This window comes from Lactuca serriola, chromosome 4 (genome assembly GCF_051521515.1).
Source record: "Lactuca serriola cultivar US96UC23 chromosome 4, Lser_US96UC23_V15, whole genome shotgun sequence".
NCBI classification, from domain to species: Eukaryota; Viridiplantae; Streptophyta; class Magnoliopsida; order Asterales; family Asteraceae; genus Lactuca; species Lactuca serriola.
In genome coordinates, this window is record NC_136411.1 from 257,017,956 (window position 1) to 257,033,632 (window position 15,677).

The window sequence follows — 15,677 nt, forward strand, 5'->3', positions numbered from 1 at the left end:
TACTATTAGCTACATGATGTAAATGTATTCAAGTCAAAAAGAAACGGGCATTTATAAAAGAATAGTGCTACTATTATCTACATTATCAAAATTCAATTGTAAACTCAAAATTAAAAAAAAAATGTTCAAATTAGATAGAGCATGATTTACATGAATATACACGAAGAAGAAAGATAGAGAATGCGGAAACCATACCATGAGCTCCTGACCACCAATACTTAATTTACTCAGAAGCCTTAAAGCACGCAGAACTCCTTCAACATTCCTAAATTCACAAAAACCAAAGCCCTTCAAAGCCTTAGTAGTGGGATCTGGTACATGTTTCCAACTTTTAACAGGCCCACAGAGCTTCAGAAGACATAAATGTTTAATAAGTCCATGAACATTGGGCAATAAGATCTATTTCCAGTAAAGATGTGAGAAAAAGAGGAACTTACCTACAAAAAGGGAGAGCATGAACTCATTTTCCACTGATGATGCTATCTTGCCAACATAAACTCTGGTCATTGGCTTTTCAGCTGGAGTTATTGTATTGATGGGTCGCCTAATGATTGTAGGGACCACTGGACCCCGCATAGCCATCATTGGTGGGCGTGCTAATGATGGAATGACTCCCACTGCTCCAATTGGCCTTTGAGGATATGCTGGTTGCAACCTTTATGGATATGGAGAGGCATAACGGAGAATCCCTGCAAAAATAAGACAATAATACTATCACAAAAAAGCGAGATCAAATAGTGAAAGTATCACAGCAAAATTCAAACATATTGCACATATTTTCATCATTGGCATATATAACTATATACCAAAAACTCAGATCTGATGTGAAGTTAAAGAAAAAGGAAATTTTAACTGAATTGAAAATTAAAACCTGAAGTTCTGTAATGAAGCTAATGCTCTGTTCCATGGAAGGCTCGTGGAAGGTCAATGAATGATTTGATTGTTCCACTTCCATAACTCTCTGTCTCTAGTTGAATTACGAATTTAAAACAACAAATTTTGGGGAAATTCAAGAAGAAGTGATCATTTGATATCAACAAAAGAACCCTAGCTTTAGTTTACTCTCTACTTTACTAGATACATGTAGAGAAAGATTCGGTGTGCAATGGATTCCAAGATTTAACTAACTTACTGATTTTAATAATATATATTTTGGTTCAAACATTTAGTCAAACACCTGGTGTGCATAAAAAAAATCAGGTACTTATATCATAAAATATCAATAATTCCATGAAAAGATTTGAGAAAGGGTAGAAGGGCACAAAAATCGTCCAAAAAGAAGGACCAGTTGTACATGAAATAGGTAACTGTGGTTGAAAAAAGAAGAATTACCTTTGTAATATGCCTACTACGCAAATGAAATACACTCCTTTAATTTTGAAGTCTCCAGAATCGACATGAGGTCAAGATGACCTGAAGCAACCAGGAAACTATCATACTACATGATGGAGGCGTGCAGAAGTAAGCAGGATGGCAACATCGGGAGAAACGACACTGCCAACAAGGAGAACCCATAGAAGGGAAGAGACGAGAAAAAGGCACCATATCGTTCTTTTGCTTGTTTCTGTTGTATAAGTAAAATCAAGATTGATAGAAGATTATAAAAAATTGGGATTAGAGAAGAAAGAAAACATACCTTAATCCGTATGAGGTGGGTTGAATCCGAACTCCTCAGACTTTGTAGAGAGAACTCATGTAGTAATGCCCTAAATCATCGGTTCTCTAAGAGTAAGAAAATTAGTGTGATTCTGATGGGAACCTTAGATTTCTGTCGATTCTTTCAAGTTTCAATCAAAAAATGAGAAAGAGTTAGGGAAATCAAGAATGGAATGCTCACGATCATTGGGAAGATGAAAGATAGAAAGAAGGTAGAAAAGAAGAAGGCGGGTCTTCAAAATTTTGGAGATTTCATTTCCCCCCGTTAATAGGAGAAGCGCGTTTCATTAAAATTATAAAGCGACAGTCACAGAGGATGCACGATTAAAATAAAGCGCCCTCCGTGTTTTTTTAATTTTTTCTTGGGACACTAATTTAAGGGCACGCAATAGTGCGTGACTTAAATCCTTAAATTTTTTGAAGAGATGACACTCTTTTAAGGTCACTTTATTTGTGTAACATAAATCATTGCGTGTCGTGGTTTGCGCGTCGTAAAAGGGTCTTTTTCTTGTAGTGATGGTACCCTGCTCAAATATATCATGGCCTCAACCCGTGTGTTAGAAACAAAAGCTAAGAACCTAGAACAACTGTGTTGTAGATATCTCCTGGCCCTCGCGGTTGAATAGAGAGAGCTGGCCTATACAAAGCTTTCTCACCAGTAATAACTAGTTCTCCCCCACATAGGGTTTGAACCTTCACTAGCTGGCGCTCACACTCAATCATGGCCCCATTGAAGCTCAACCAATCCATCCCGATGATAACATTCGATCCTCTCAAGGTAATTGACACCAAATCAATAGTGTACCTCTCGCTAAACATGTTCAGGACACGCCCATGGAAAACCATTGAAGCACTCACAATACGGTCATCCTTAATCTCCACCTCTAGTGAGGAATCCAAATTCCCGGAGCATCTGGAAATTCTTGCTAAGCACAAGTGATACAAAGGATCCAGTAGCCCCCAAATCGAACATAACATGAGCACTCAAACCATTGGCCAAAAAGGTCCCTATATAAAATCATAATAAACATAAGAATAAACAAGGAAAGAAAGAAAGGATAAGGTTAGAACTTGATGTATGTGTAATGCACTAGTTTTAAACCTACTAATTTAAACACAAAATAAACACACGAAAGGCAGTTTACCTATCGATTAGCAATATAGTTCAAGCAAGTAGGGTATTAAACACAAGGAACGGTAACAATTAAAAATAACTACTGGAATTACCTAAATAAAATGAAGTAATAAAAGAGGGTTTTCTCTAGTTTTGCAAGACTAGAAACTTAAATGAGCAAATAAGACTCAAACAAAGACAATTAACAACTAAAGAGAATAAAAGATAACTATATTCAATGATAAAAGACACTTCTGTTCAGATTCGATTCACTTATTCCTATGGTTGATTTCATGGCAAGTGCAATGGATTAATATATCATTGGCTACCGATTTCTAATGTAATTAGGTTCATGTTCACTATGACTAATCCTTTAGCAAACAAGTTATCAAGTAGTAGCCAATTGATTAAACTAACAATTTTCCTACTGTTCATTTCGGATCAAGTAAGACTTGTAATATTAGTTAACCAAATTTGTCAATTCAATCAACTCATATGTGGTTGTTCATCACATATGCTCACACATTAATTTACTTATTTTCTAGTTAATCATTGGTCCATATTCACTAATACTAAGCATACAATATTGTTTTCACAAAACTATATGATTCAAGCAATTAAGAAAATGTTCATGCAACTCAATAAACTTGATTATTAATAGAAAATAATTATCATTAACATATAGGGGTCTTTAACAAGTTTAATAAGACAGTTCACCAAATCAAATCAATCAAAGCCATTCAATCAAACCATATTCATAAGATTATCTACTTTAAACAAAAGTTAAAAGCTTTTAGCTCATATCTAAAGCAAATAACATCCTAAAATCAAAATCTAATGATTCAAACATGGTTTATGCAAAAGATTAAGAAAAAGAGTAATGGTTATTGCTTTTTGATCTCTTCCAAATTGATCTCTATGTTGAATTCTCGAAAACTAGTGCTCCAAGAACCTTTCTGATCGTCAATTAGTCGTCAAAAGTATCCAACATGTCTTAGGGTTTTCGGAATAAATGATTTATATAGATATTCCAAAATTACGCACCAACTCATTGAGTTTTTAGACCCAACTCGACGAGTTTTTCACTTAATCCGCGTGTACAACAAGTCATTGTGGAATTGCGAATTGTGACATCCCCAAATTCTCGGCTAGAAAAGACCAATTCGTTTATGCTTTGTTTTTAAAAACCAGAGTAATCTTTCAAAGAAAACGGTTGCAGAATTTGTTCCCAAAACAAAATGTGATAAGAATTTATCAAAGCATTTCTTTAAAGGAATGTATTTTTGTTAAATAACAAAATCTTGGGATGTCATGTTCCGATACAGACCAAAAGCATAAACAGTATAAAATAGACCTTACAACAGTCATTTATAACTACTGATCTATAATCCAAAATCTCTCGTCAAGTCCACCAACTTATACTCTTGTGCCATTACCTGTAATGCAAAGAAAACTGAGTGGCTTGGGCTTGGGAGCATGGTGAGCATATAGAGTTTTCAACCCACAATAATATAATTATTATATTCAATTATCAAACAATCAATCCAATTACTCACCCCATTATCTCCATTTATTTCTTAAAGATTTATCCTAAGAACCGATTACCCTTCTCCCATTCATTCCTAAGGATTGCCCTAAGGAACTGGCACAAAGTCTAGTGCTGTCAAGGTTCTCAAATTACCTCTAGTGAACACGCAGTTCACAATAATTATTGAACACCTAGTTCAAGAACACCTAATGAACAGTTAGTTCCAATATTACCCAATGAACACCTAGTTCACAAACAATTAATGAACACTTAGTTCAAATATCCCTGATGAACACTAAGTTCAAATATCTAATGAACACTTAGTTCGAATATCCCTGGTGGACCCAATCACCTAAGGAACACAGAGTACGAAAGCTCTTAGTTGAAACAATGTGATAATAAAGTATATCTCGATCCTGCAAAACCACTAATGTTATAAACACATATAAATCATATTTCTAAAAAAACATATCCCATCCCGTCGATTCCCGCATACTGATCCTATACAAAGATCTTATGAGATCTAGCCTAAGGAATTGATATGAACCACAAACTAATGAAGCTGCTTCAGAAATTCCCTGGCAGCGAACGAGGATCAATAAAGACATCAAATGAGGGGAATTGAATAAGTTTCACCACGAACCTTCGTTCGTAAAAGAAAGAACCACAAGACATTTTAAGTCAGTGGTAGTTATCTTGATAACAATGTCTTGGCATGGTCTGACTATCATGAGGTATTATACCCCCAGACTCTACCTATCCCAACATCGAACTTTGCCTAGCAGTGGCCTGAATACATGAGGTATTTCACCCCCAGACGCACCCTATCCAGCGAAATAACACCAGACATACCTAGCAGTGGTCTATTACCGACACACTTTATTAGGCAGTTTACGAAGTTCCCCTAATTACTTCGTGAAAGAAAACGCTGACATATGAAGCTTGGTCGATCACTTTATAAAAGAAATGCTAACTCCAAAGCTCTCTCAAAATAAAAGTATGGGGAAATACTACTAGAGTACTCCCGTACGCTCCCATAGCCGACACACAAAATTGTCAAAAGACTTTGTACATGATAGTACTTCTGGCACATTATAGTGCTTTGGTATGCGAAAGACTCGTACTCGAGAACATAATAGTACCCTGGCACAAGTAGCACCCAAGACACAGAGCTTTGAAAAGGACTTCGTACATAAAATGTATTTCTGTACGTAGGACATACTCCACCGATCATCAATCTCACAACACACGTACTCTTATTAAGAGGCTACCCAATGTCCAAACTTAATGGAACTAAACATCCCTATTTAAGTCTTAACCTATCACTAGGCAAGCCTACAATGCCTATAATCAATTTCCGATACTATCTCCATTTGGAAACGCTAATTATGAGTATATTTAACACAAAGTTTTAAGTAATAATATCAAATATATACACATCTTAACACATATTGGACCATAATTGGTTCGTACGTTGTATATCATCAATTATATATATATATATATATATATATATATATATATATATATATATATATATATATATATATAACATGTATTTTGGGAAATAACAAATACTTCACATACATATATAATTAATACTTTAATCAATACGTGTATTAAAATTATGTTCATGAAAGGGACTATGCACATGATACCCTATCGGATGAACACTTAGTTCAAAAATACATAATCCGTACTCTCGAATCTAAAATTTACATCATTTCCTAATCCATATTCCCGGATCTAAAATTAACCTCTTGATCATTCCATACTCCTGAATCTATAGCAAGTTTATCTCTTTATCCTTTTATCTTATTATCCAAATCATCTTTTATCCCATACCAATAATCTCATCTACCCATGCTCTACCCAACATATTCGTAGATACAAAATACGTATACACTTTAACTCATTAAAACCTATATAATTTATCCATTCCACAATTATCTCAAATAAACAACAATATATACACACATAACACGTATTTCATAGCAAATACTTGATATTTCGGTGAAACTGGAAGATCTTCACACACCGAGCTTCTCGCAGGCATAGCTTCGGCTCGGAAACTCTTTTCTTCTCGGGATCTTCAGGCTTCGGGACTCGCTTCGGGTCTCGGGATGATACCGGGGCTTCGGGGGGGGGGGGGGGGGGGGTTAAAATAGGGCTTAGAGAGACTATCGGGAGTGAGAGAGAAGAGACGGAGCAACCAAAACTGGCTGACCCTTGATTTCTATTTATAGGGTGAAATTTCTGCACTCACGTCGTGAGTTTTAAGTGTTCACGTCGTGAGCACAGTAGGTCACTGCGTTCTTCACTCGTCCACTTCCTCTGGAGGCTCCAGAAGGCGTCAGAAGTCAGTTCACATCGTGAACATTGTTTTCACGTCGTTAACCCTGACAGTTTTGGGGTTTCGTGTGACAACCCGAAATTTCCATTGTACGAACATTATCTATTCAATAGAAGCCAGTTCAGTTTCAGTGATTTTCATACTTTTCCGAACAAGTTTGTGTACATTAGGGTTTATGTTTTAGGAGATATCAGGAGAGTGGATGCTCCTGGTTGTGTGAAATTTGGGCATTTCAAGTTTCATAATGTTACAGTCCTGTATCCAGAATAAAAATATTTTCTGTCAAAATATTCCAGGACTATAAATAGTTTTCTGAACTAAATAAATTCATTATTCACAATTCCAAATAGAGAAAAGCCATATTCTCTCTGACGGATCTTCGGGTTTTCATCCCATATTGTGAGTCTACTTTACTAAATGTGTTTCAATACTTGTTTGATGCTTATTAACATCAATAACATGTTTAGATTACAAGATCCGGGAGTTTACCGCCCAAGAACGTTCTTGGGGAGTAAACTCCAAAATGGAACTTTAATGCTTTCTAGACCCATCCCCATGTTAGACAACTTATCAAGGACATTGTGTATGATCTTTATAGGCTAGAAATCATCCAAGAAACACAAGTTATAGGAGTTTACGGCCAAGGAACTTCCTTGGGCCGTAAACCCCTTTTCAAGGGCTTAATGTGCCCTAAACTTCCTCTTATGCTTAAAGACTTTAACCCTCAAAGGCTTATGCTTATTTAAGACATCTAAACCCTTCAAAATCATAGATTTGTAGGAGTTTACGGCCAAGAACCCCTCTTGGGCCGTAAACCCCTTTTTGTAGGTTAAAAATCATTCCAAGCACACCTTAGGCCTTGAGACAATTTACCTTGAATATTTGGGACTAGAATGGAGAGTAGAACACATAATAATCACTCCTTGAAAGGAGTTTACGGCCAAGGAACATATCCTGGGCCGTAAACTCCAAGTGAAGGCACAAAAGTGTGCCTCTTGTCCCCATTAGCCTTAGATAAATTCATGGAAGCCATCCTTGATGTTTAAGAGCCTCAAAACAATTAAAAGCTATCACCCCATAGGAGTTTACGGCCGTAAACTCTAGGGTGAATGGACTTTAGGCCGTAAACTCCCATATGGAGTGTTCAAGAGCCTTAAACTACTTCATGTGTTATTCCAGCAAAGCTAGGAGTGTTCTAGGATCAAGATAGCACCACAAAACACCCAAAACCACCATTTGAGGAGTTCACGGCCATAAACCCATGAGTTTACGGCCGTAAACTCCAAGGTGTGGGGTTTGTTGGATGGTGAACTCCTATACAAGGCCATTTGATGTTTCAAACCCTTTTGCCTTATCCCGTAGCAACTTAGATGCAACCATTTGAACCTTAAACACTCATAAAAGTGTTTAAATGTTTTCTAAGTGTCTTAACTTATTTATTTAAGTTATTATTTGTCTAATTAGTTATATATATGCTTATTATATGATAACTAGGCTCGTGCGTGTAAACAAGTCTCCGTTTGCCACCTAGCACGGTATCTGACACTGCAATTCAAACGACTCACCACAAGTGAGTTCATACCCCTTGAATTAACCTTTGAATGATTTTAAATGTTTTAAACGCTTTATGGGGGGGGGGGATACAAGTCAAATACTTATAGTTATTGTTTCAATCACATGTGATTGCATTTAATCACATGTGATTAATAACTAGGAAAACAACGATTTTTACCACTGTTCAAACTGTTTATCAAACCGCTTTACTTTGAAATGTTTTACAAACTCTTTTACTATCCAAACTTATTTATAGACTGTGATTCAAACAAATGCTTCTTATACTTAAACTGTTTTATCAACTTATGCCTTCAAATTGTTTAATAGATCGACATCAAGTCGATCTTCTCTTGAAATTATATTTATGCTTCAAATGCTTTATGAAAACTTATTTATGCTTTTATATATTCAATTGCATGCCCATATATGTATAGATATATAAATAATGTTCAAAAGGCTTAGGAATGCCATCCGCCCTATTTCCTTTTTCTCGATTTGGATGTGGTCTGGTGGGATTTCGGGTGACCATCCGAAGGTCGTTTCCATATTACTTATATATCATATATACATGTATAGACATAAAAGTACTTCCATATTCATACTTATCAGTACATCATTAGTTAGTTACCATCGGGGTAACACAGGATCAATACATATATAGATATACTAGAAACAATACATATACAGATATACTAGAAACAATACATATACAGATATACTAGAAACAATACATATACAGTTATACTAGAAACAAGTACATATACAGTCATACTAGAACGAGAAACAATACATATACAGATATACTAGAAACAAGTACATATACAGTCATACTAGAACGAGAAACAATACATATACAGATATACTAGAAACAAGTACATATACAGTCATACTAGAACGAGAAACAATACATATACAGATATACTAGAAACAAGTACATATACAGTCATACTAGAACGAGAAACAATACATATACATAAATACGTAATAATTGTGATCCACTGTGTCGGAGCATGCCTTAAATGTCATGACCCGAGTTGTAGCCAAAATTCTCTTGGAGGGGGAGCGTGAGTTTGCGTATAGATCTATACTGGATTGACTATCCTACACCTTGCTGCTAGCTACAGCCGGACCTGCAGGTTTGCGGGTGCCAAACGTCATTTCTTTTATTACGACCATTCATTATGTCGTTGTTACCAGTCGATAGCATGGTGCAATTTATCACATTATACCTTAATATAAATCCGGTTTAAGGTAGTAGTATTTAGTACAATGGTAGTCTTATTATACAAAGCTACAGTACTATAATGATTTACCCATTACATATTTTAGTGATAACCTCACTTAAGCGTTAATGTACAAACTATATTTTTAACAAATGATAGTTATACTTGGGAAATTACACACTTTTACAACAGACAAGTTTACAAAACCGTTTAGCCTTGGTAGAAGGTTACTTTTATAGAAAATATAGGATTTTCTGAGAGATTCAAACTTTTACAAACACTTTCAAACATTTACTTACATTTTTACAAACTTATACATTGAGACAGGTTCAAACGTTTTTACAAGAAACATTGACACTAAAATACTTATGAACTCACCAGCTTAATGCTGATAAACTCTTTCAAAATAACTTGTATTCTCAGGTCATCAGTAGACAGGTACCGAGGCCAGCTTTTGAGAAGATGGAGTGCATTCAAGACTCATCTCATATTATTTTGTGTTACATTATTTTGGTCTCTATAACTGTACAGAACACACTTGTAGTAAAATTATATATTCAATGCAATGGATGATGTTGTTTGCTTATTTACATTTACTGTGTTGTGATACTATACATGACGTCCTCTGCCCCAGAACGTTTCCGCCGTTCTTGGTTTTGGGGTGTGACATTTCGCACCCGAACTTCAGAAATTCATAACTTTCGCATACGAACTCCGTTTTCGACGTTCTTTATATCGACGCGAAGGTGAGATTATGCTCTACAACTCTCGTTAAGACTCTGTTGGCCGGGACAGGAAAACTCCATTCGAAATTCATAACTCCTTCATCTGAACTCCGTTTTCGCCTGTCTTTTTATCGTTGGACTACTATTGATGAGATATTCAATTCTCATTTAGAAAGTTTTGGCTAAATATCACTCGACGTCAATCTCAAGTTTCGGGTTGCATACTGCTAATGCTGAAACTTCGAAAAATCATAACTTCCTTATACGAAGTCAGATTTAGACGTTCTTTTGATGCACACTCTCGGTTTAACGTGTTCTACGATTTTCATTTAGATCGCTAAGGCCGAATATCGCTCTAACATAAATTCACTATTTACGTCGCGCGGTGTCGTGCCGGTTCTATCACGAAACTTCGACAGTTCATAACTTCTTCGTTATAACTCGGATTTCGGCGTTCTTTATATTTACGAAATCCTTGTAACATATACTACAACTTAGTTAAGATTACTCCTTCTAAATAATATTCCATAAAAAAGTCATTTTTGATGCTTATCGTCTCTAAATTGAATAACCCGGATCTACGGGCGTTACACGAATCTTCTACCCTACTCGTCGAGTTGATGGCCAACTCGCCGAGTTTTTCTTCTTTTAAGCGTTATTTCTTCAAACTTCAATTTCCAAGCTTCCAATTTCATAGTCCTGCTTCCTTTTTCACTCGAGCATGTCTTTAAAGCTGAAAATGTAATTTTAACATAATTAAATACCTTTTGTTCATAAATTAAGACTTCATTTCCTTCTTTTTTGTCTTCATAGCTTTGTAGATTCTTTCTTTCAAACATTGCATCACTTTTTTTCACTCACACTAAAAACCTAGAAAAAAAATATATTTTTTTACTCAAGGGAATTTCACTCCATCCTTTATTGGATAAAGGCATTAGTGTCTTGTGCAATGACTACTTAAGCTTTCTTTGATACATTTCTTGTACACGATGCTAAACATGTTGCGTCCCTCAAACTAAGCAAGGTTGTGTTTTTGTCCCAAGATTTCACTAGAATAAATAGGGCCAAAAATGCATTATAACGTATATACGCTCAACTAAGCATTTGGGTCCTAATAAAATGAATACACACAATACTAGAATGGAATCCTAATTGATTTTACGAAAATTTTCTAAATTAACCTAAGCAATTTTATGATTTTTTTTTTAAAACATACCTGGGATTAGGATTCTAATGTCACTAATGTAACCAACCCTACCCCAGACTTAATTCATGCAATGTCCCCATTGCATGCTATGCATGATAAAGAACATAAAGTAAGAGAGAGAATTGGAACAAACTCCCCTGAGATAAAAGTTGCGAGGTTGATATTCTTCATTTTGAGCTCCATCTTCAATTGACTTTAGGCATGGGAACAACTCATCCAGGCCTTGGGTGTCAAAATCTCATGTGGTACAACTCCAAATATAGAGGAAAAAGCTCTTGGAAATGCTCGGAAAATAGTCTTCAAAGAATATAATCAATGGCCGCGTCAAATGGAATCAAATTGTCAAATTGAAAATAAGAGAATGAGCAACTCATCGAGTTCAGGTGGAGACTCGCCAAGTTATCGCTATACTGGCAGAAAGTCGCATTTTTACGCTTGGACTCGTCGAGTTGTATATATGTACTCGACAAGTTATCTTTGTTGTATCGACAAAATCTTCTTTGTGCTTCAGGTCCTTTTTTTACTTAGAGGAAAGTATTAAGGCAACACTCCCCCTTGTTTTTCTTCAGTAAAAATACTCTTTTTCAGCTGCTTAAATTTCCGGACTCATAATTGGACTCAAAACTCCTAATCTTCTGCTACGAGTTCTCGCCATGAAGTTATGGAAACCAAAATGGTGTTTAGCGTAACGCGACGAGAATATAGATAAAGAAAGTTTAGATGCATAACTCTCATTATTACTCTGAAAATTTGTATGTAAGTTCTAATACTGTAATTAAACATTTAGAAGCTTGAACACATAAAATTTTCTAATCCTAGGTCGGAAAATACCTTAAATATAATCGAAACAATTTACATAGGCAACCTAAGGCATGCTATCATACAATTCATTTAGCACAAAATAAATTTAGGCATCTTTCCTAATGTAAGCTAGTACTTGTGGCAAGTCAGGTGTATTACATAAAATATAATAGACAGACATCTCACGATCATCACTTAGCATTTTAAGTTTATTTCTAGAAATCCTCTAACTTCCTAGTTCACTTATCATTCCTAAAGTAATCTAGTTCTTGTGTTAATTCAGGTGTACTACATAAAATATAATAGACAAACATCTCATGATTATCTCTTAGCATTCTAAGTTTAAGTCTAGAAATCCTCTAAATTCCTAGTTCTCTTAAACTAATGCTCTAATAGTAACTATGTAACATCCCGATCTTCAACCCAAAATTTTCATTTTTAGTTATTGTAATATATCAGAGTATTATTATGTTATGCAGAAACAAGTTGCGAATGCGTGTGTGTACAACCGAACCTTGCCCTTCATATGAGCACCTAAAAAACATTTATAAACAACTGGGTATGCGCTAGGCTTAGGGAGTTCCCTAAGATGCTATATATGACAATACATATACATGCATACAAATGAACCTGCCCAAAATAACTATTGGGCCCCGCCCAAACTACATGACGACCCATGCCCGACCTACACAACCACACATAAAGACTATACATCAAGATCTACTCATACATGCATATAGAAGCTATACTATCGACTCTAATTTATTAGCTCCTATGTACAAATAGACCTAGATATATATTGTAAAACATATTGTAGTGATATAACTCACCTGAACAGTTGCTCAGAAGATGGACAACTTTCGGGGTGATTTGACTAGCGATTCAACTGTCGGATAATGCACTGAACAAGTATTAACCTATAATACTTTAACCTATTAATCTCTTTGATGATCTGGTAATTAATCTAGAGTTTTACTAATCCTAATGAATATTGAGAGTTCTATCAAGTAAGAATCAACCAGCTCAGGCAGTCGTGAGGTAGGACCATTTCTACGTATAACCTTTCTGAAATCCAACAACCAAGCCAACATGACCATTCTAGATACCACTCCCATAAGTAGATCAATCATTATTATAACTAGAATTTTTGATGAATGTAACATTTATAGGTCCCTAATAACGACTATGAATATAAATATAAGCTACACTTGAAGCATAGTAAGTATAGCCTAACTTACAGAGAGTTTCTAGGGAAACTGGAAGAATGCACTGGCAGAACTCTGACTTGAGAGTTACTAGTTGTTATGCTCCTAGGGACCTTAAGGCTTCGATGAATACTAAAACTAAGGGAAATTTGTGCTAATATATAGAGAATTTCGAGAGAGAAAGTTAGGAAAGGTGCGGTAAACAAACAAATAGCAAAAAGGTATTTATAAGCGGATATTGGGTGTGCACATCATGCATCCGACATGCACTTGGTATGCTACACACATAGGTGGTGTTTGGGGTGCCACATGACACTTTTATGGCAGTCCATATGTTGCTTCTAGAAGCGCAAGCCATGCACCCGGTGGGCACTACGTGCCGCACAAAACACATATTTTGTAAATTCCATAACTTCTTCATACGAGCTCTGTTTTGACATTCTTTTTATCCATGCGTAGCTAGCGACGAGATCCAAAAATTTTATTCAGACTCTGTTGGCTAGTTCTCATTTTAATTTTCAAGTAATATTTTAGAAGGCTTACACTGCTAATGTACGTTTAATACTCATATCTTTTTCATACGACATTCATTTTAGATTGTTTTTTCTAACAATCAACCGATCTCAAATGGTTTCTGTGTTACACACCATTATTTGGATACAAACTCTATGATATCAGTCTTGAGCGTACTTAAGTATCGATACATCTGTACCTGCTCCTATGAGGCATACTTTGGGCAAAACAAGTCCCTTTCGTTGAACATCTTGGTAATCTTAGTCACCGATTCAATCGTTTCTTTGAGAGATAGATATTCTTAAGTGATTCGCTACCTCTCTACTGGTGGAGCATAGTGTAACTTGAATTTCTCAACGAACTATTCCCAAGTCACCGTGCTCTTCTCCGCCGGTGAATAGTTCTTGGTGGCAAAGTTCCACCAGTCTTTTGCTCCTAGACGTAGAAGATTCTACGCATATGTAAACTTCAGGCTCGCAGGGAAAGCATAATTGTAGAAGCATCCTTCCACATCCTAGATCCACCTTATTGCAGTAATCGGATCTCTAACACCATCAAAATTTAGGGGTTTGGTGTTATTGAACTCTCGATAAGGCATATCTTTCTCTCCAGGTGAAGTTGTAGTAGTGGTTGTGGCGGCAGCGGTACTGGTAATGGCAACATACTGTTTATTAAAAAAGCTATCAGTTCAATCTTAATAGTTCCAAACATTTCCGAAATTATCTCTCTTACATCTGTTGATACTGCCGCCTCTATCCAATCATGTATATCAACCTCGCTTGGTGTTCACCCTTCAGATCTAGAACCCAACGCACTTGCTCTCAAGATCATTACCACGATGAAGGCTTAATGGAAATAGGTTAAGACGAGCTGAACTAAATCTAAAGGTATATTCTAACCCTTTCTCTAATTCCTTAGCAAATCTACGACTTTTTTGATTTATCTATGGATCATGTGTTTCCAAAAGTACGGGCCCATACTACCTTCTACTCCTATACATACTGGATCCAAGAATTACCCCAAGGTTTCTAAGTCACTACACTCTGCTATGGATAGGTCTTTTCACACACACACAATGTTTCAAACACCTAATTATTTCTTTCCTAAACTTCACTCGGATCTTGCGCCTCTACTGATGCCCTATCATATTAATATATGCCCTATCAAGCGTATATTAAACTTCCTAGAATATTCTTCTAGGATTCCTTTCCACTTCTCTCTTTTGTTAGCCGAGGAAGAACTACTAATATAAACTAATTATCAGACGAATACAATTACATGCCTTTAAAATCAAACAGTCTGTTGACTGGAAAATTCGACACTATGATGGTTAGACTCAAACGAGAGCCACACAATAGCACCAAATCAGGCAATCTAAAACTATTTAATTTTGATAGCATGCAACCTAATGTACATGTTGAATAATTAATTAATATCAATATAGGTTCTTAGGGATCTTAAGTATCAGGCAATTCTAACCGGCAATTTCTAAAATATCCCTAGCCCACATACTGACATGCATTTCTAGCTTTTCGTATATAAATAAGCTTTTGAGAATCATATTCCTTTCTCATCTTTGGCTGCCTGCACGTATCACATTCTTTCCTTTTTGTATTATTCTTTTTTATGAAAAAGACTTATTAATTACTCCGATCCTTATTTTGAGTCTGGAAGCAAATGAGTGTTCATCCAGTTCACTCAAACCAGGGCTCTGATACCAAATTGTAATGTCCCGATTTTCAACCAAAATTTTTCATTTTTATTTATTCAAATATATTAGAGTACTATTACATTTTGT